Source organism: Phyllobates terribilis, unplaced genomic scaffold (assembly GCF_046119375.1).
Source record: "Phyllobates terribilis strain yellow unplaced genomic scaffold, ASM4611937v1 Scaffold_160__1_contigs__length_4322635, whole genome shotgun sequence".
Classification (NCBI taxonomy): Eukaryota; Metazoa; Chordata; class Amphibia; order Anura; family Dendrobatidae; genus Phyllobates; species Phyllobates terribilis.
The window spans coordinates 3,036,588-3,054,281 of record NW_027362920.1 but is presented as its reverse complement, the minus strand read 5'-3'; the positions used below and the strand labels follow the sequence as shown (position 1 = coordinate 3,054,281).

The 17,694-nt window shown below is 45.1% G+C and overlaps 13 non-coding genes across 13 annotated transcripts; all 13 read left to right on the top strand.

Moving 5' to 3' along the window:
• The first annotated feature begins 748 nt into the window (after nucleotides 1-748).
• LOC141207805 (U2 spliceosomal RNA) lies at nucleotides 749-939 on the top strand. The gene has a single exon (XR_012278128.1). It is a non-coding gene; the product is annotated as a U2 spliceosomal RNA (small nuclear RNA).
• A 1,115-nt stretch (nucleotides 940-2,054) lies between these two features.
• LOC141207793 (U2 spliceosomal RNA) lies at nucleotides 2,055-2,245 on the top strand. Its single transcript, XR_012278117.1, has one exon. It is a non-coding gene; the product is annotated as a U2 spliceosomal RNA (small nuclear RNA).
• A 1,115-nt stretch (nucleotides 2,246-3,360) lies between these two features.
• On the top strand, nucleotides 3,361-3,551 carry LOC141207155 (U2 spliceosomal RNA). Its single transcript, XR_012277577.1, has one exon. It is a non-coding gene; the product is annotated as a U2 spliceosomal RNA (small nuclear RNA).
• A 1,112-nt stretch (nucleotides 3,552-4,663) lies between these two features.
• LOC141207782 (U2 spliceosomal RNA) lies at nucleotides 4,664-4,854 on the top strand. The gene has a single exon (XR_012278106.1). It is a non-coding gene; the product is annotated as a U2 spliceosomal RNA (small nuclear RNA).
• Nucleotides 4,855-5,966: 1,112 nt separating this feature from the next.
• On the top strand, nucleotides 5,967-6,157 carry LOC141207770 (U2 spliceosomal RNA). Its single transcript, XR_012278095.1, has one exon. It is a non-coding gene; the product is annotated as a U2 spliceosomal RNA (small nuclear RNA).
• Nucleotides 6,158-7,272: 1,115 nt separating this feature from the next.
• On the top strand, nucleotides 7,273-7,463 carry LOC141207154 (U2 spliceosomal RNA). The gene has a single exon (XR_012277576.1). It is a non-coding gene; the product is annotated as a U2 spliceosomal RNA (small nuclear RNA).
• Nucleotides 7,464-8,575: 1,112 nt separating this feature from the next.
• Nucleotides 8,576-8,766, top strand: LOC141207759 (U2 spliceosomal RNA). The gene has a single exon (XR_012278084.1). It is a non-coding gene; the product is annotated as a U2 spliceosomal RNA (small nuclear RNA).
• A 1,112-nt stretch (nucleotides 8,767-9,878) lies between these two features.
• On the top strand, nucleotides 9,879-10,069 carry LOC141207746 (U2 spliceosomal RNA). Its single transcript, XR_012278073.1, has one exon. It is a non-coding gene; the product is annotated as a U2 spliceosomal RNA (small nuclear RNA).
• Nucleotides 10,070-11,184: 1,115 nt separating this feature from the next.
• Nucleotides 11,185-11,375, top strand: LOC141207735 (U2 spliceosomal RNA). The gene has a single exon (XR_012278062.1). It is a non-coding gene; the product is annotated as a U2 spliceosomal RNA (small nuclear RNA).
• A 1,115-nt stretch (nucleotides 11,376-12,490) lies between these two features.
• LOC141207724 (U2 spliceosomal RNA) lies at nucleotides 12,491-12,681 on the top strand. Its single transcript, XR_012278051.1, has one exon. It is a non-coding gene; the product is annotated as a U2 spliceosomal RNA (small nuclear RNA).
• A 1,118-nt stretch (nucleotides 12,682-13,799) lies between these two features.
• Nucleotides 13,800-13,990, top strand: LOC141207712 (U2 spliceosomal RNA). Its single transcript, XR_012278040.1, has one exon. It is a non-coding gene; the product is annotated as a U2 spliceosomal RNA (small nuclear RNA).
• Nucleotides 13,991-15,105: 1,115 nt separating this feature from the next.
• LOC141207700 (U2 spliceosomal RNA) lies at nucleotides 15,106-15,296 on the top strand. The gene has a single exon (XR_012278028.1). It is a non-coding gene; the product is annotated as a U2 spliceosomal RNA (small nuclear RNA).
• A 1,115-nt stretch (nucleotides 15,297-16,411) lies between these two features.
• On the top strand, nucleotides 16,412-16,602 carry LOC141207689 (U2 spliceosomal RNA). The gene has a single exon (XR_012278017.1). It is a non-coding gene; the product is annotated as a U2 spliceosomal RNA (small nuclear RNA).
• The last annotated feature ends 1,092 nt before the right edge of the window (nucleotides 16,603-17,694 follow it).

Below are 17,694 nucleotides of genomic sequence, written 5' to 3'. Positions count from 1 at the left end.
AGCAAATGCCCTTGTTATCAACAGCAGCCTTTTAAACTCACCTGAGCTAACAGGCATGTGCGCTGGTTACTCTGCTGCGCTTAAAATTTCTTTTTTGGTTTGCTACAATGCCTTTTCTGAAACGTTGTCTCCTTCTGCTGGAACACTGACTTCTTTCATTTAATGCCTGCAGACTATAAAAGAGAACCCAACCCAAAAAGTTTGGTTGATTAGTCTGTGGCATTCTGTTAAACTGTTGCTTATGGCGGTCTCTGTGAGCTTCTCAGCGACATTCAGCCAGCCAGGTATCCTGCCTGCAGTAGATGGAATGTGGCAATGGAACGCTGGCTGCGCGTGTCATAATAGGCTCTGAGCCTTTATATACCTGTGCACAGCAGCAGCCACCTTCAGTCTGCTGCTGGACAGCCAGCAGCAGCAGCAGCAGGAGAGGTATGTAATCAGGAGCCCTCCTGCTAAGGGTAGACAGCTGCTCGTTCCACCCCACCCCCCGCCTTAATTGGTTCTCCTCCCTTCCAACGGTGTTGAGGTGGGTGGGAACAGCAGGGGGTGAAGGTGCTGTGTTTAAAGAGGTGGAGTTATGCAGATCTAAAACGCGTGGATTGCAGCAGCAGCAAGCCGAAAAGTGCAGGCATGTAAGGGATCTAGAGGTTGACAACATGTCTTCTTAACGGGAGTCCAGGAGCTCATCTCCACAAATGGACATTTCAGGATCCTTGGGTGGCTCCGTAGTTTGAAACCAATTCTGGTTATCGCTTCTCGGCCTTTTGGCTAAGATCAAGTGTAGTATCTGTTCTTATCAGTTTAATATCTGATACGTCCCCTATCTGGGGACCATATATTAAATGGATTTTTAGAACAGGGAGATGGAAAAAGAGCTTGCTCTGTCCACTCCACGCATTGACCTGGTATTGCAGTATCTCCAGGACCGGTGCACCCCTTCTTTAATGCAGTTTCTAAAATCAGAAAGAATTGAATTCAATGTTTTTTGTTCATTTTGCTTGTTTGTCGGATTTTGGGATGGACTCTTTGGCTTTGCTTTTCTTCTCCTCATTGGATTTTTCATGTTCAAAGTTGCAGAAGCCAGATTACAAGCTCATTTTGGTTCAACTTCAGCAACTGTGCATTGCATTGCCATGTAATGTGATGCAATGCTATCTTTCTAGCTCTCCCTTTTTACTTCCTTTTGGATAAACAGACATATTAGGCAAGCATTTTGGAGCTTTCACCTAAATAACTACAGGTGGTGAGATAAGCTGCACAATATAATTGACCTTTCAGTATATTGTTGCACACACACCATCTATTTAGCAAATGCCCTTGTTATCAACAGCAGCCTTTTAAACTCACCTGAGCTAACAGGTATGTGCGCTGGTTACTCTGCTGCGCTTAAAATTTCTTTTTTGGTTTGCTACAATGCCTTTTCTGAAACGTTGTCTCCTTCTGCTGGAACACTGACTTCTTTCATTTAATGCCTGCAGACTATAAAAGAGAACCCAACCCAAAAAGTTTGGTTGATTAGTCTGTGGCATTCTGTTAAACTGTTGCTTATGGCGGTCTCTGTGAGCTTCTCAGCGACATTCAGCCAGCCAGGTATCCTGCCTGCAGTAGATGGAATGTGGCAATGGAACGCTGGCTGCGCGTGTCATAATAGGCTCTGAGCCTTTATATACCTGTGCACAGCAGCAGCCACCTTCAGTCTGCTGCTGGACAGCCAGCAGCAGCAGCAGCAGGAGAGGTATGTAATCAGGAGCCCTCCTGCTAAGGGTAGACAGCTGCTCGTTCCACCCCACCCCCCGCCTTAATTGGTTCTCCTCCCTTCCAACGGTGTTGAGGCGGGTGGGAACAGCAGGGGGTGAAGGTGCTGTGTTTAAAGAGGTGGAGTTATGCAGATCTAAAACGCGTGGATTGCAGCAGCAGCAAGCCGAAAAGTGCAGGCATGTAAGGGATCTAGAGGTTGACAACATGTCTTCTTAACGGGAGTCCAGGAGCTCATCTCCACAAATGGACTTTTCAGGATCCTTGGGTGGCTCCGTAGTTTGAAACCAATTCTGGTTATCGCTTCTCGGCCTTTTGGCTAAGATCAAGTGTAGTATCTGTTCTTATCAGTTTAATATCTGATACGTCCCCTATCTGGGGACCATATATTAAATGGATTTTTAGAACAGGGAGATGGAAAAAGAGCTTGCTCTGTCCACTCCACGCATTGACCTGGTATTGCAGTATCTCCAGGACCGGTGCACCCCTTCTTTAATGCAGTTTCTAAAATCAGAAAGAATTGAATTCAATGTTTTTTGTTCATTTTGCTTGTTTGTCGGATTTTGGGATGGACTCTTTGGCTTTGCTTTTCTTCTCCTCATTGGATTTTTCATGTTCAAAGTTGCAGAAGCCAGATTACAAGCTCATTTTGGTTCAACTTCAGCAACTGTGCATTGCATTGCCATGTAATGTGATGCAATGCTATCTTTCTAGCTCTCCCTTTTTACTTCCTTTTGGATAAACAGACATATTAGGCAAGCATTTTGGAGCTTTCACCTAAATAACTACAGGTGGTGAGATAAGCTGCACAATATAATTGACCTTTCAGTATATTGTTGCACACACACCATCTATTTAGCAAATGCCCTTGTTATCAACAGCAGCCTTTTAAACTCACCTGAGCTAACAGGTATGTGCGCTGGTTACTCTGCTGCGCTTAAAATTTCTTTTTTGGTTTGCTACAATGCCTTTTCTGAAACGTTGTCTCCTTCTGCTGGAACACTGACTTCTTTCATTTAATGCCTGCAGACTATAAAAGAGAACCCAACCCAAAAAGTTTGGTTGATTAGTCTGTGGCATTCTGTTAAACTGTTGCTTATGGCGGTCTCTGTGAGCTTCTCAGCGACATTCAGCCAGCCAGGTATCCTGCCTGCAGTAGATGGAATGTGGCAATGGAACGCTGGCTGCGCGTGTCATAATAGGCTCTGAGCCTTTATATACCTGTGCACAGCAGCAGCCACCTTCAGTCTGCTGCTGGACAGCCAGCAGCAGCAGCAGCAGGAGAGGTATGTAATCAGGAGCCCTCCTGCTAAGGGTAGACAGCTGCTCGTTCCACCCCACCCCCCGCCTTAATTGGTTCTCCTCCCTTCCAACGGTGTTGAGGCGGGTGGGAACAGCAGGGGGTGAAGGTGCTGTGTTTAAAGAGGTGGAGTTATGCAGATCTAAAACGCGTGGATTGCAGCAGCAGCAAGCCGAAAAGTGCAGGCATGTAAGGGATCTAGAGGTTGACAACATGTCTTCTTAACGGGAGTCCAGGAGCTCATCTCCACAAATGGACTTTTCAGGATCCTTGGGTGGCTCCGTAGTTTGAAACCAATTCTGGTTATCGCTTCTCGGCCTTTTGGCTAAGATCAAGTGTAGTATCTGTTCTTATCAGTTTAATATCTGATACATCCCCTATCTGGGGACCATATATTAAATGGATTTTTAGAACAGGGAGATGGAAAAAGAGCTTGCTCTGTCCACTCCACGCATTGACCTGGTATTGCAGTATCTCCAGGACCGGTGCACCCCTTCTTTAATGCAGTTTCTAAAATCAGAAAGAATTGAATTCAATGTTTTTTGTTCATTTTGCTTGTTTGTCGGATTTTGGGATGGACTCTTTGGCTTTGCTTTTCTTCTCCTCATTGGATTTTTCATGTTCAAAGTTGCAGAAGCCAGATTACAAGCTCATTTTGGTTCAACTTCAGCAACTGTGCATTGCATTGCCATGTAATGTGATGCAATGCTATCTTTCTAGCTCTCCCTTTTTACTTCCTTTTGGATAAACAGACATATTAGGCAAGCATTTTGGAGCTTTCACCTAAATAACTACAGGTGGTGAGATAAGCTGCACAATATAATTGACCTTTCAGTATATTGTTGCACACACACCATCTATTTAGCAAATGCCCTTGTTATCAACAGCAGCCTTTTAAACTCACCTGAGCTAACAGGTATGTGCGCTGGTTACTCTGCTGCGCTTAAAATTTCTTTTTTGGTTTGCTACAATGCCTTTTCTGAAACGTTGTCTCCTTCTGCTGGAACACTGACTTCTTTCATTTAATGCCTGCAGACTATAAAAGAGAACCCAACCCAAAAAGTTTGGTTGATTAGTCTGTGGCATTCTGTTAAACTGTTGCTTATGGCGGTCTCTGTGAGCTTCTCAGCGACATTCAGCCAGCCAGGTATCCTGCCTGCAGTAGATGGAATGTGGCAATGGAACGCTGGCTGCGCGTGTCATAATAGGCTCTGAGCCTTTATATACCTGTGCACAGCAGCAGCCACCTTCAGTCTGCTGCTGGACAGCCAGCAGCAGCAGCAGGAGAGGTATGTAATCAGGAGCCCTCCTGCTAAGGGTAGACAGCTGCTCGTTCCACCCCACCCCCCGCCTTAATTGGTTCTCCTCCCTTCCAACGGTGTTGAGGCGGGTGGCAACAGCAGGGGGTGAAGGTGCTGTGTTTAAAGAGGTGGAGTTATGCAGATCTAAAACGCGTGGATTGCAGCAGCAGCAAGCCGAAAAGTGCAGGCATGTAAGGGATCTAGAGGTTGACAACATGTCTTCTTAACGGGAGTCCAGGAGCTCATCTCCACAAATGGACTTTTCAGGATCCTTGGGTGGCTCCGTAGTTTGAAACCAATTCTGGTTATCGCTTCTCGGCCTTTTGGCTAAGATCAAGTGTAGTATCTGTTCTTATCAGTTTAATATCTGATACGTCCCCTATCTGGGGACCATATATTAAATGGATTTTTAGAACAGGGAGATGGAAAAAGAGCTTGCTCTGTCCACTCCACGCATTGACCTGGTATTGCAGTATCTCCAGGACCGGTGCACCCCTTCTTTAATGCAGTTTCTAAAATCAGAAAGAATTGAATTCAATGTTTTTTGTTCATTTTGCTTGTTTGTCGGATTTTGGGATGGACTCTTTGGCTTTGCTTTTCTTCTCCTCATTGGATTTTTCATGTTCAAAGTTGCAGAAGCCAGATTACAAGCTCATTTTGGTTCAACTTCAGCAACTGTGCATTGCATTGCCATGTAATGTGATGCAATGCTATCTTTCTAGCTCTCCCTTTTTACTTCCTTTTGGATAAACAGACATATTAGGCAAGCATTTTGGAGCTTTCACCTAAATAACTACAGGTGGTGAGATAAGCTGCACAATATAATTGACCTTTCAGTATATTGTTGCACACACACCATCTATTTAGCAAATGCCCTTGTTATCAACAGCAGCCTTTTAAACTCACCTGAGCTAACAGGTATGTGCGCTGGTTACTCTGCTGCGCTTAAAATTTCTTTTTTGGTTTGCTACAATGCCTTTTCTGAAACGTTGTCTCCTTCTGCTGGAACACTGACTTCTTTCATTTAATGCCTGCAGACTATAAAAGAGAACCCAACCCAAAAAGTTTGGTTGATTAGTCTGTGGCATTCTGTTAAACTGTTGCTTATGGCGGTCTCTGTGAGCTTCTCAGCGACATTCAGCCAGCCAGGTATCCTGCCTGCAGTAGATGGAATGTGGCAATGGAACGCTGGCTGCGCGTGTCATAATAGGCTCTGAGCCTTTATATACCTGTGCACAGCAGCAGCCACCTTCAGTCTGCTGCTGGACAGCCAGCAGCAGCAGCAGGAGAGGTATGTAATCAGGAGCCCTCCTGCTAAGGGTAGACAGCTGCTCGTTCCACCCCACCCCCCGCCTTAATTGGTTCTCCTCCCTTCCAACGGTGTTGAGGCGGGTGGCAACAGCAGGGGGTGAAGGTGCTGTGTTTAAAGAGGTGGAGTTATGCAGATCTAAAACGCGTGGATTGCAGCAGCAGCAAGCCGAAAAGTGCAGGCATGTAAGGGATCTAGAGGTTGACAACATGTCTTCTTAACGGGAGTCCAGGAGCTCATCTCCACAAATGGACTTTTCAGGATCCTTGGGTGGCTCCGTAGTTTGAAACCAATTCTGGTTATCGCTTCTCGGCCTTTTGGCTAAGATCAAGTGTAGTATCTGTTCTTATCAGTTTAATATCTGATACGTCCCCTATCTGGGGACCATATATTAAATGGATTTTTAGAACAGGGAGATGGAAAAAGAGCTTGCTCTGTCCACTCCACGCATTGACCTGGTATTGCAGTATCTCCAGGACCGGTGCACCCCTTCTTTAATGCAGTTTCTAAAATCAGAAAGAATTGAATTCAATGTTTTTTGTTCATTTTGCTTGTTTGTCGGATTTTGGGATGGACTCTTTGGCTTTGCTTTTCTTCTCCTCATTGGATTTTTCATGTTCAAAGTTGCAGAAGCCAGATTACAAGCTCATTTTGGTTCAACTTCAGCAACTGTGCATTGCATTGCCATGTAATGTGATGCAATGCTATCTTTCTAGCTCTCCCTTTTTACTTCCTTTTGGATAAACAGACATATTAGGCAAGCATTTTGGAGCTTTCACCTAAATAACTACAGGTGGTGAGATAAGCTGCACAATATAATTGACCTTTCAGTATATTGTTGCACACACACCATCTATTTAGCAAATGCCCTTGTTATCAACAGCAGCCTTTTAAACTCACCTGAGCTAACAGGTATGTGCGCTGGTTACTCTGCTGCGCTTAAAATTTCTTTTTTGGTTTGCTACAATGCCTTTTCTGAAACGTTGTCTCCTTCTGCTGGAACACTGACTTCTTTCATTTAATGCCTGCAGACTATAAAAGAGAACCCAACCCAAAAAGTTTGGTTGATTAGTCTGTGGCATTCTGTTAAACTGTTGCTTATGGCGGTCTCTGTGAGCTTCTCAGCGACATTCAGCCAGCCAGGTATCCTGCCTGCAGTAGATGGAATGTGGCAATGGAACGCTGGCTGCGCGTGTCATAATAGGCTCTGAGCCTTTATATACCTGTGCACAGCAGCAGCCACCTTCAGTCTGCTGCTGGACAGCCAGCAGCAGCAGCAGCAGGAGAGGTATGTAATCAGGAGCCCTCCTGCTAAGGGTAGACAGCTGCTCGTTCCACCCCACCCCCCGCCTTAATTGGTTCTCCTCCCTTCCAACGGTGTTGAGGCGGGTGGGAACAGCAGGGGGTGAAGGTGCTGTGTTTAAAGAGGTGGAGTTATGCAGATCTAAAACGCGTGGATTGCAGCAGCAGCAAGCCGAAAAGTGCAGGCATGTAAGGGATCTAGAGGTTGACAACATGTCTTCTTAACGGGAGTCCAGGAGCTCATCTCCACAAATGGACTTTTCAGGATCCTTGGGTGGCTCCGTAGTTTGAAACCAATTCTGGTTATCGCTTCTCGGCCTTTTGGCTAAGATCAAGTGTAGTATCTGTTCTTATCAGTTTAATATCTGATACATCCCCTATCTGGGGACCATATATTAAATGGATTTTTAGAACAGGGAGATGGAAAAAGAGCTTGCTCTGTCCACTCCACGCATTGACCTGGTATTGCAGTATCTCCAGGACCGGTGCACCCCTTCTTTAATGCAGTTTCTAAAATCAGAAAGAATTGAATTCAATGTTTTTTGTTCATTTTGCTTGTTTGTCGGATTTTGGGATGGACTCTTTGGCTTTGCTTTTCTTCTCCTCATTGGATTTTTCATGTTCAAAGTTGCAGAAGCCAGATTACAAGCTCATTTTGGTTCAACTTCAGCAACTGTGCATTGCATTGCCATGTAATGTGATGCAATGCTATCTTTCTAGCTCTCCCTTTTTACTTCCTTTTGGATAAACAGACATATTAGGCAAGCATTTTGGAGCTTTCACCTAAATAACTACAGGTGGTGAGATAAGCTGCACAATATAATTGACCTTTCAGTATATTGTTGCACACACACCATCTATTTAGCAAATGCCCTTGTTATCAACAGCAGCCTTTTAAACTCACCTGAGCTAACAGGTATGTGCGCTGGTTACTCTGCTGCGCTTAAAATTTCTTTTTTGGTTTGCTACAATGCCTTTTCTGAAACGTTGTCTCCTTCTGCTGGAACACTGACTTCTTTCATTTAATGCCTGCAGACTATAAAAGAGAACCCAACCCAAAAAGTTTGGTTGATTAGTCTGTGGCATTCTGTTAAACTGTTGCTTATGGCGGTCTCTGTGAGCTTCTCAGCGACATTCAGCCAGCCAGGTATCCTGCCTGCAGTAGATGGAATGTGGCAATGGAACGCTGGCTGCGCGTGTCATAATAGGCTCTGAGCCTTTATATACCTGTGCACAGCAGCAGCCACCTTCAGTCTGCTGCTGGACAGCCAGCAGCAGCAGCAGGAGAGGTATGTAATCAGGAGCCCTCCTGCTAAGGGTAGACAGCTGCTCGTTCCACCCCACCCCCCGCCTTAATTGGTTCTCCTCCCTTCCAACGGTGTTGAGGCGGGTGGCAACAGCAGGGGGTGAAGGTGCTGTGTTTAAAGAGGTGGAGTTATGCAGATCTAAAACGCGTGGATTGCAGCAGCAGCAAGCCGAAAAGTGCAGGCATGTAAGGGATCTAGAGGTTGACAACATGTCTTCTTAACGGGAGTCCAGGAGCTCATCTCCACAAATGGACTTTTCAGGATCCTTGGGTGGCTCCGTAGTTTGAAACCAATTCTGGTTATCGCTTCTCGGCCTTTTGGCTAAGATCAAGTGTAGTATCTGTTCTTATCAGTTTAATATCTGATACGTCCCCTATCTGGGGACCATATATTAAATGGATTTTTAGAACAGGGAGATGGAAAAAGAGCTTGCTCTGTCCACTCCACGCATTGACCTGGTATTGCAGTATCTCCAGGACCGGTGCACCCCTTCTTTAATGCAGTTTCTAAAATCAGAAAGAATTGAATTCAATGTTTTTTGTTCATTTTGCTTGTTTGTCGGATTTTGGGATGGACTCTTTGGCTTTGCTTTTCTTCTCCTCATTGGATTTTTCATGTTCAAAGTTGCAGAAGCCAGATTACAAGCTCATTTTGGTTCAACTTCAGCAACTGTGCATTGCATTGCCATGTAATGTGATGCAATGCTATCTTTCTAGCTCTCCCTTTTTACTTCCTTTTGGATAAACAGACATATTAGGCAAGCATTTTGGAGCTTTCACCTAAATAACTACAGGTGGTGAGATAAGCTGCACAATATAATTGACCTTTCAGTATATTGTTGCACACACACCATCTATTTAGCAAATGCCCTTGTTATCAACAGCAGCCTTTTAAACTCACCTGAGCTAACAGGTATGTGCGCTGGTTACTCTGCTGCGCTTAAAATTTCTTTTTTGGTTTGCTACAATGCCTTTTCTGAAACGTTGTCTCCTTCTGCTGGAACACTGACTTCTTTCATTTAATGCCTGCAGACTATAAAAGAGAACCCAACCCAAAAAGTTTGGTTGATTAGTCTGTGGCATTCTGTTAAACTGTTGCTTATGGCGGTCTCTGTGAGCTTCTCAGCGACATTCAGCCAGCCAGGTATCCTGCCTGCAGTAGATGGAATGTGGCAATGGAACGCTGGCTGCGCGTGTCATAATAGGCTCTGAGCCTTTATATACCTGTGCACAGCAGCAGCCACCTTCAGTCTGCTGCTGGACAGCCAGCAGCAGCAGCAGGAGAGGTATGTAATCAGGAGCCCTCCTGCTAAGGGTAGACAGCTGCTCGTTCCACCCCACCCCCCGCCTTAATTGGTTCTCCTCCCTTCCAACGGTGTTGAGGCGGGTGGCAACAGCAGGGGGTGAAGGTGCTGTGTTTAAAGAGGTGGAGTTATGCAGATCTAAAACGCGTGGATTGCAGCAGCAGCAAGCCGAAAAGTGCAGGCATGTAAGGGATCTAGAGGTTGACAACATGTCTTCTTAACGGGAGTCCAGGAGCTCATCTCCACAAATGGACTTTTCAGGATCCTTGGGTGGCTCCGTAGTTTGAAACCAATTCTGGTTATCGCTTCTCGGCCTTTTGGCTAAGATCAAGTGTAGTATCTGTTCTTATCAGTTTAATATCTGATACGTCCCCTATCTGGGGACCATATATTAAATGGATTTTTAGAACAGGGAGATGGAAAAAGAGCTTGCTCTGTCCACTCCACGCATTGACCTGGTATTGCAGTATCTCCAGGACCGGTGCACCCCTTCTTTAATGCAGTTTCTAAAATCAGAAAGAATTGAATTCAATGTTTTTTGTTCATTTTGCTTGTTTGTCGGATTTTGGGATGGACTCTTTGGCTTTGCTTTTCTTCTCCTCATTGGATTTTTCATGTTCAAAGTTGCAGAAGCCAGATTACAAGCTCATTTTGGTTCAACTTCAGCAACTGTGCATTGCATTGCCATGTAATGTGATGCAATGCTATCTTTCTAGCTCTCCCTTTTTACTTCCTTTTGGATAAACAGACATATTAGGCAAGCATTTTGGAGCTTTCACCTAAATAACTACAGGTGGTGAGATAAGCTGCACAATATAATTGACCTTTCAGTATATTGTTGCACACACACCATCTATTTAGCAAATGCCCTTGTTATCAACAGCAGCCTTTTAAACTCACCTGAGCTAAAAGGTATGTGCGCTGGTTACTCTGCTGCGCTTAAAATTTCTTTTTTGGTTTGCTACAATGCCTTTTCTGAAACGTTGTCTCCTTCTGCTGGAACACTGACTTCTTTCATTTAATGCCTGCAGACTATAAAAGAGAACCCAACCCAAAAAGTTTGGTTGATTAGTCTGTGGCATTCTGTTAAACTGTTGCTTATGGCGGTCTCTGTGAGCTTCTCAGCGACATTCAGCCAGCCAGGTATCCTGCCTGCAGTAGATGGAATGTGGCAATGGAACGCTGGCTGCGCGTGTCATAATAGGCTCTGAGCCTTTATATACCTGTGCACAGCAGCAGCCACCTTCAGTCTGCTGCTGGACAGCCAGCAGCAGCAGCAGCAGGAGAGGTATGTAATCAGGAGCCCTCCTGCTAAGGGTAGACAGCTGCTCGTTCCACCCCACCCCCCGCCTTAATTGGTTCTCCTCCCTTCCAACGGTGTTGAGGCGGGTGGGAACAGCAGGGGGTGAAGGTGCTGTGTTTAAAGAGGTGGAGTTATGCAGATCTAAAACGCGTGGATTGCAGCAGCAGCAAGCCGAAAAGTGCAGGCATGTAAGGGATCTAGAGGTTGACAACATGTCTTCTTAACGGGAGTCCAGGAGCTCATCTCCACAAATGGACTTTTCAGGATCCTTGGGTGGCTCCGTAGTTTGAAACCAATTCTGGTTATCGCTTCTCGGCCTTTTGGCTAAGATCAAGTGTAGTATCTGTTCTTATCAGTTTAATATCTGATACGTCCCCTATCTGGGGACCATATATTAAATGGATTTTTAGAACAGGGAGATGGAAAAAGAGCTTGCTCTGTCCACTCCACGCATTGACCTGGTATTGCAGTATCTCCAGGACCGGTGCACCCCTTCTTTAATGCAGTTTCTAAAATCAGAAAGAATTGAATTCAATGTTTTTTGTTCATTTTGCTTGTTTGTCGGATTTTGGGATGGACTCTTTGGCTTTGCTTTTCTTCTCCTCATTGGATTTTTCATGTTCAAAGTTGCAGAAGCCAGATTACAAGCTCATTTTGGTTCAACTTCAGCAACTGTGCATTGCATTGCCATGTAATGTGATGCAATGCTATCTTTCTAGCTCTCCCTTTTTACTTCCTTTTGGATAAACAGACATATTAGGCAAGCATTTTGGAGCTTTCACCTAAATAACTACAGGTGGTGAGATAAGCTGCACAATATAATTGACCTTTCAGTATATTGTTGCACACACACCATCTATTTAGCAAATGCCCTTGTTATCAACAGCAGCCTTTTAAACTCACCTGAGCTAACAGGTATGTGCGCTGGTTACTCTGCTGCGCTTAAAATTTCTTTTTTGGTTTGCTACAATGCCTTTTCTGAAACGTTGTCTCCTTCTGCTGGAACACTGACTTCTTTCATTTAATGCCTGCAGACTATAAAAGAGAACCCAACCCAAAAAGTTTGGTTGATTAGTCTGTGGCATTCTGTTAAACTGTTGCTTATGGCGGTCTCTGTGAGCTTCTCAGCGACATTCAGCCAGCCAGGTATCCTGCCTGCAGTAGATGGAATGTGGCAATGGAACGCTGGCTGCGCGTGTCATAATAGGCTCTGAGCCTTTATATACCTGTGCACAGCAGCAGCCACCTTCAGTCTGCTGCTGGACAGCCAGCAGCAGCAGCAGCAGGAGAGGTATGTAATCAGGAGCCCTCCTGCTAAGGGTAGACAGCTGCTCGTTCCACCCCACCCCCCGCCTTAATTGGTTCTCCTCCCTTCCAACGGTGTTGAGGCGGGTGGGAACAGCAGGGGGTGAAGGTGCTGTGTTTAAAGAGGTGGAGTTATGCAGATCTAAAACGCGTGGATTGCAGCAGCAGCAAGCCGAAAAGTGCAGGCATGTAAGGGATCTAGAGGTTGACAACATGTCTTCTTAACGGGAGTCCAGGAGCTCATCTCCACAAATGGACTTTTCAGGATCCTTGGGTGGCTCCGTAGTTTGAAACCAATTCTGGTTATCGCTTCTCGGCCTTTTGGCTAAGATCAAGTGTAGTATCTGTTCTTATCAGTTTAATATCTGATACGTCCCCTATCTGGGGACCATATATTAAATGGATTTTTAGAACAGGGAGATGGAAAAAGAGCTTGCTCTGTCCACTCCACGCATTGACCTGGTATTGCAGTATCTCCAGGACCGGTGCACCCCTTCTTTAATGCAGTTTCTAAAATCAGAAAGAATTGAATTCAATGTTTTTTGTTCATTTTGCTTGTTTGTCGGATTTTGGGATGGACTCTTTGGCTTTGCTTTTCTTCTCCTCATTGGATTTTTCATGTTCAAAGTTGCAGAAGCCAGATTACAAGCTCATTTTGGTTCAACTTCAGCAACTGTGCATTGCATTGCCATGTAATGTGATGCAATGCTATCTTTCTAGCTCTCCCTTTTTACTTCCTTTTGGATAAACAGACATATTAGGCAAGCATTTTGGAGCTTTCACCTAAATAACTACAGGTGGTGAGATAAGCTGCACAATATAATTGACCTTTCAGTATATTGTTGCACACACACCATCTATTTAGCAAATGCCCTTGTTATCAACAGCAGCCTTTTAAACTCACCTGAGCTAACAGGTATGTGCGCTGGTTACTCTGCTGCGCTTAAAATTTCTTTTTTTGTTTGCTACAATGCCTTTTCTGAAACGTTGTCTCCTTCTGCTGGAACACTGACTTCTTTCATTTAATGCCTGCAGACTATAAAAGAGAACCCAACCCAAAAAGTTTGGTTGATTAGTCTGTGGCATTCTGTTAAACTGTTGCTTATGGCGGTCTCTGTGAGCTTCTCAGCGACATTCAGCCAGCCAGGTATCCTGCCTGCAGTAGATGGAATGTGGCAATGGAACGCTGGCTGCGCGTGTCATAATAGGCTCTGAGCCTTTATATACCTGTGCACAGCAGCAGCCACCTTCAGTCTGCTGCTGGACAGCCAGCAGCAGCAGCAGCAGCAGGAGAGGTATGTAATCAGGAGCCCTCCTGCTAAGGGTAGACAGCTGCTCGTTCCACCCCACCCCCCGCCTTAATTGGTTCTCCTCCCTTCCAACGGTGTTGAGGCGGGTGGGAACAGCAGGGGGTGAAGGTGCTGTGTTTAAAGAGGTGGAGTTATGCAGATCTAAAACGCGTGGATTGCAGCAGCAGCAAGCCGAAAAGTGCAGGCATGTAAGGGATCTAGAGGTTGACAACATGTCTTCTTAACGGGAGTCCAGGAGCTCATCTCCACAAATGGACTTTTCAGGATCCTTGGGTGGCTCCGTAGTTTGAAACCAATTCTGGTTATCGCTTCTCGGCCTTTTGGCTAAGATCAAGTGTAGTATCTGTTCTTATCAGTTTAATATCTGATACGTCCCCTATCTGGGGACCATATATTAAATGGATTTTTAGAACAGGGAGATGGAAAAAGAGCTTGCTCTGTCCACTCCACGCATTGACCTGGTATTGCAGTATCTCCAGGACCGGTGCACCCCTTCTTTAATGCAGTTTCTAAAATCAGAAAGAATTGAATTCAATGTTTTTTGTTCATTTTGCTTGTTTGTCGGATTTTGGGATGGACTCTTTGGCTTTGCTTTTCTTCTCCTCATTGGATTTTTCATGTTCAAAGTTGCAGAAGCCAGATTACAAGCTCATTTTGGTTCAACTTCAGCAACTGTGCATTGCATTGCCATGTAATGTGATGCAATGCTATCTTTCTAGCTCTCCCTTTTTACTTCCTTTTGGATAAACAGACATATTAGGCAAGCATTTTGGAGCTTTCACCTAAATAACTACAGGTGGTGAGATAAGCTGCACAATATAATTGACCTTTCAGTATATTGTTGCACACACACCATCTATTTAGCAAATGCCCTTGTTATCAACAGCAGCCTTTTAAACTCACCTGAGCTAACAGGTATGTGCGCTGGTTACTCTGCTGCGCTTAAAATTTCTTTTTTGGTTTGCTACAATGCCTTTTCTGAAACGTTGTCTCCTTCTGCTGGAACACTGACTTCTTTCATTTAATGCCTGCAGACTATAAAAGAGAACCCAACCCAAAAAGTTTGGTTGATTAGTCTGTGGCATTCTGTTAAACTGTTGCTTATGGCGGTCTCTGTGAGCTTCTCAGCGACATTCAGCCAGCCAGGTATCCTGCCTGCAGTAGATGGAATGTGGCAATGGAACGCTGGCTGCGTGTGTCATAATAGGCTCTGAGCCTTTATATACCTGTGCACAGCAGCAGCCACCTTCAGTCTGCTGCTGGACAGCCAGCAGCAGCAGCAGCAGGAGAGGTATGTAATCAGGAGCCCTCCTGCTAAGGGTAGACAGCTGCTCGTTCCACCCCACCCCCCGCCTTAATTGGTTCTCCTCCCTTCCAACGGTGTTGAGGCGGGTGGGAACAGCACGGGGTGAAGGTGCTGTGTTTAAAGAGGTGGAGTTATGCAGATCTAAAACGCGTGGATTGCAGCAGCAGCAAGCCGAAAAGTGCAGGCATGTAAGGGATCTAGAGGTTGACAACATGTCTTCTTAACGGGAGTCCAGGAGCTCATCTCCACAAATGGACTTTTCAGGATCCTTGGGTGGCTCCGTAGTTTGAAACCAATTCTGGTTATCGCTTCTCGGCCTTTTGGCTAAGATCAAGTGTAGTATCTGTTCTTATCAGTTTAATATCTGATACGTCCCCTATCTGGGGACCATATATTAAATGGATTTTTAGAACAGGGAGATGGAAAAAGAGCTTGCTCTGTCCACTCCACGCATTGACCTGGTATTGCAGTATCTCCAGGACCGGTGCACCCCTTCTTTAATGCAGTTTCTAAAATCAGAAAGAATTGAATTCAATGTTTTTTGTTCATTTTGCTTGTTTGTCGGATTTTGGGATGGACTCTTTGGCTTTGCTTTTCTTCTCCTCATTGGATTTTTCATGTTCAAAGTTGCAGAAGCCAGATTACAAGCTCATTTTGGTTCAACTTCAGCAACTGTGCATTGCATTGCCATGTAATGTGATGCAATGCTATCTTTCTAGCTCTCCCTTTTTACTTCCTTTTGGATAAACAGACATATTAGGCAAGCATTTTGGAGCTTTCACCTAAATAACTACAGGTGGTGAGATAAGCTGCACAATATAATTGACCTTTCAGTATATTGTTGCACACACACCATCTATTTAGCAAATGCCCTTGTTATCAACAGCAGCCTTTTAAACTCACCTGAGCTAACAGGTATGTGCGCTGGTTACTCTGCTGCGCTTAAAATTTCTTTTTTGGTTTCCTACAATGCCTTTTCTGAAACGTTGTCTCCTTCTGCTGGAACACTGACTTCTTTCATTTAATGCCTGCAGACTATAAAAGAGAACCCAACCCAAAAAGTTTGGTTGATTAGTCTGTGGCATTCTGTTAAACTGTTGCTTATGGCGGTCTCTGTGAGCTTCTCAGCGACATTCAGCCAGCCAGGTATCCTGCCTGCAGTAGATGGAATGTGGCAATGGAACGCTGGCTGCGCGTGTCATAATAGGCTCTGAGCCTTTATATACCTGTGCACAGCAGCAGCCACCTTCAGTCTGCTGCTGGACAGCCAGCAGCAGCAGCAGCAGGAGAGGTATGTAATCAGGAGCCCTCCTGCTAAGGGTAGACAGCTGCTCGTTCCACCCCACCCCCCGCCTTAATTGGTTCTCCTCCCTTCCAACGGTGTTAAGGCGGGTGGGAACAGCAGGGGGTGAAGGTGCTGTGTTTAAAGAGGTGGAGTTATGCAGATCTAAAACGCGTGGATTGCAGCAGCAGCAAGCCGAAAAGTGCAGGCATGTAAGGGATCTAGAGGTTGACAACATGTCTTCTTAACGGGAGTCCAGGAGCTCATCTCCACAAATGGACTTTTCAGGATCCTTGGGTGGCTCCGTAGTTTGAAACCAATTCTGGTTATCGCTTCTCGGCCTTTTGGCTAAGATCAAGTGTAGTATCTGTTCTTATCAGTTTAATATCTGATACGTCCCCTATCTGGGGACCATATATTAAATGGATTTTTAGAACAGGGAGATGGAAAAAGAGCTTGCTCTGTCCACTCCACGCATTGACCTGGTATTGCAGTATCTCCAGGACCGGTGCACCCCTTCTTTAATGCAGTTTCTAAAATCAGAAAGAATTGAATTCAATGTTTTTTGTTCATTTTGCTTGTTTGTCGGATTTTGGGATGGACTCTTTGGCTTTGCTTTTCTTCTCCTCATTGGATTTTTCATGTTCAAAGTTGCAGAAGCCAGATTACAAGCTCATTTTGGTTCAACTTCAGCAACTGTGCATTGCATTGCCATGTAATGTGATGCAATGCTATCTTTCTAGCTCTCCCTTTTTACTTCCTTTTGGATAAACAGACATATTAGGCAAGCATTTTGGAGCTTTCACCTAAATAACTACAGGTGGTGAGATAAGCTGCACAATATAATTGACCTTTCAGTATATTGTTGCACACACACCATCTATTTAGCAAATGCCCTTGTTATCAACAGCAGCCTTTTAAACTCACCTGAGCTAACAGGTATGTGCGCTGGTTACTCTGCTGCGCTTAAAATTTCTTTTTTGGTTTGCTACAATGCCTTTTCTGAAACGTTGTCTCCTTCTGCTGGAACACTGACTTCTTTCATTTAATGCCTGCAGACTATAAAAGAGAACCCAACCCAAAAAGTTTGGTTGATTAGTCTGTGGCATTCTGTTAAACTGTTGCTTATGGCGGTCTCTGTGAGCTTCTCAGCGACATTCAGCCAGCCAGGTATCCTGCCTGCAGTAGATGGAATGTGGCAATGGAACGCTGGCTGCGCGTGTCATAATAGGCTCTGAGCCTTTATATACCTGTGCACAGCAGCAGCCACCTTCAGTCTGCTGCTGGACAGCCAGCAGCAGCAGCAGCAGCAGGAGAGGTATGTAATCAGGAGCCCTCCTGCTAAGGGTAGACAGCTGCTCGTTCCACCCCACCCCCCGCCTTAATTGGTTCTCCTCCCTTCCAACGGTGTTGAGGCGGGTGGGAACAGCAGGGGGTGAAGGTGCTGTGTTTAAAGAGGTGGAGTTATGCAGATCTAAAACGCGTGGATTGCAGCAGCAGCAAGCCGAAAAGTGAAGGCATGTAAGGGATCTAGAGGTTGACAACATGTCTTCTTAACGGGAGTCCAGGAGCTCATCTCCACAAATGGACTTTTCAGGATCCTTGGGTGGC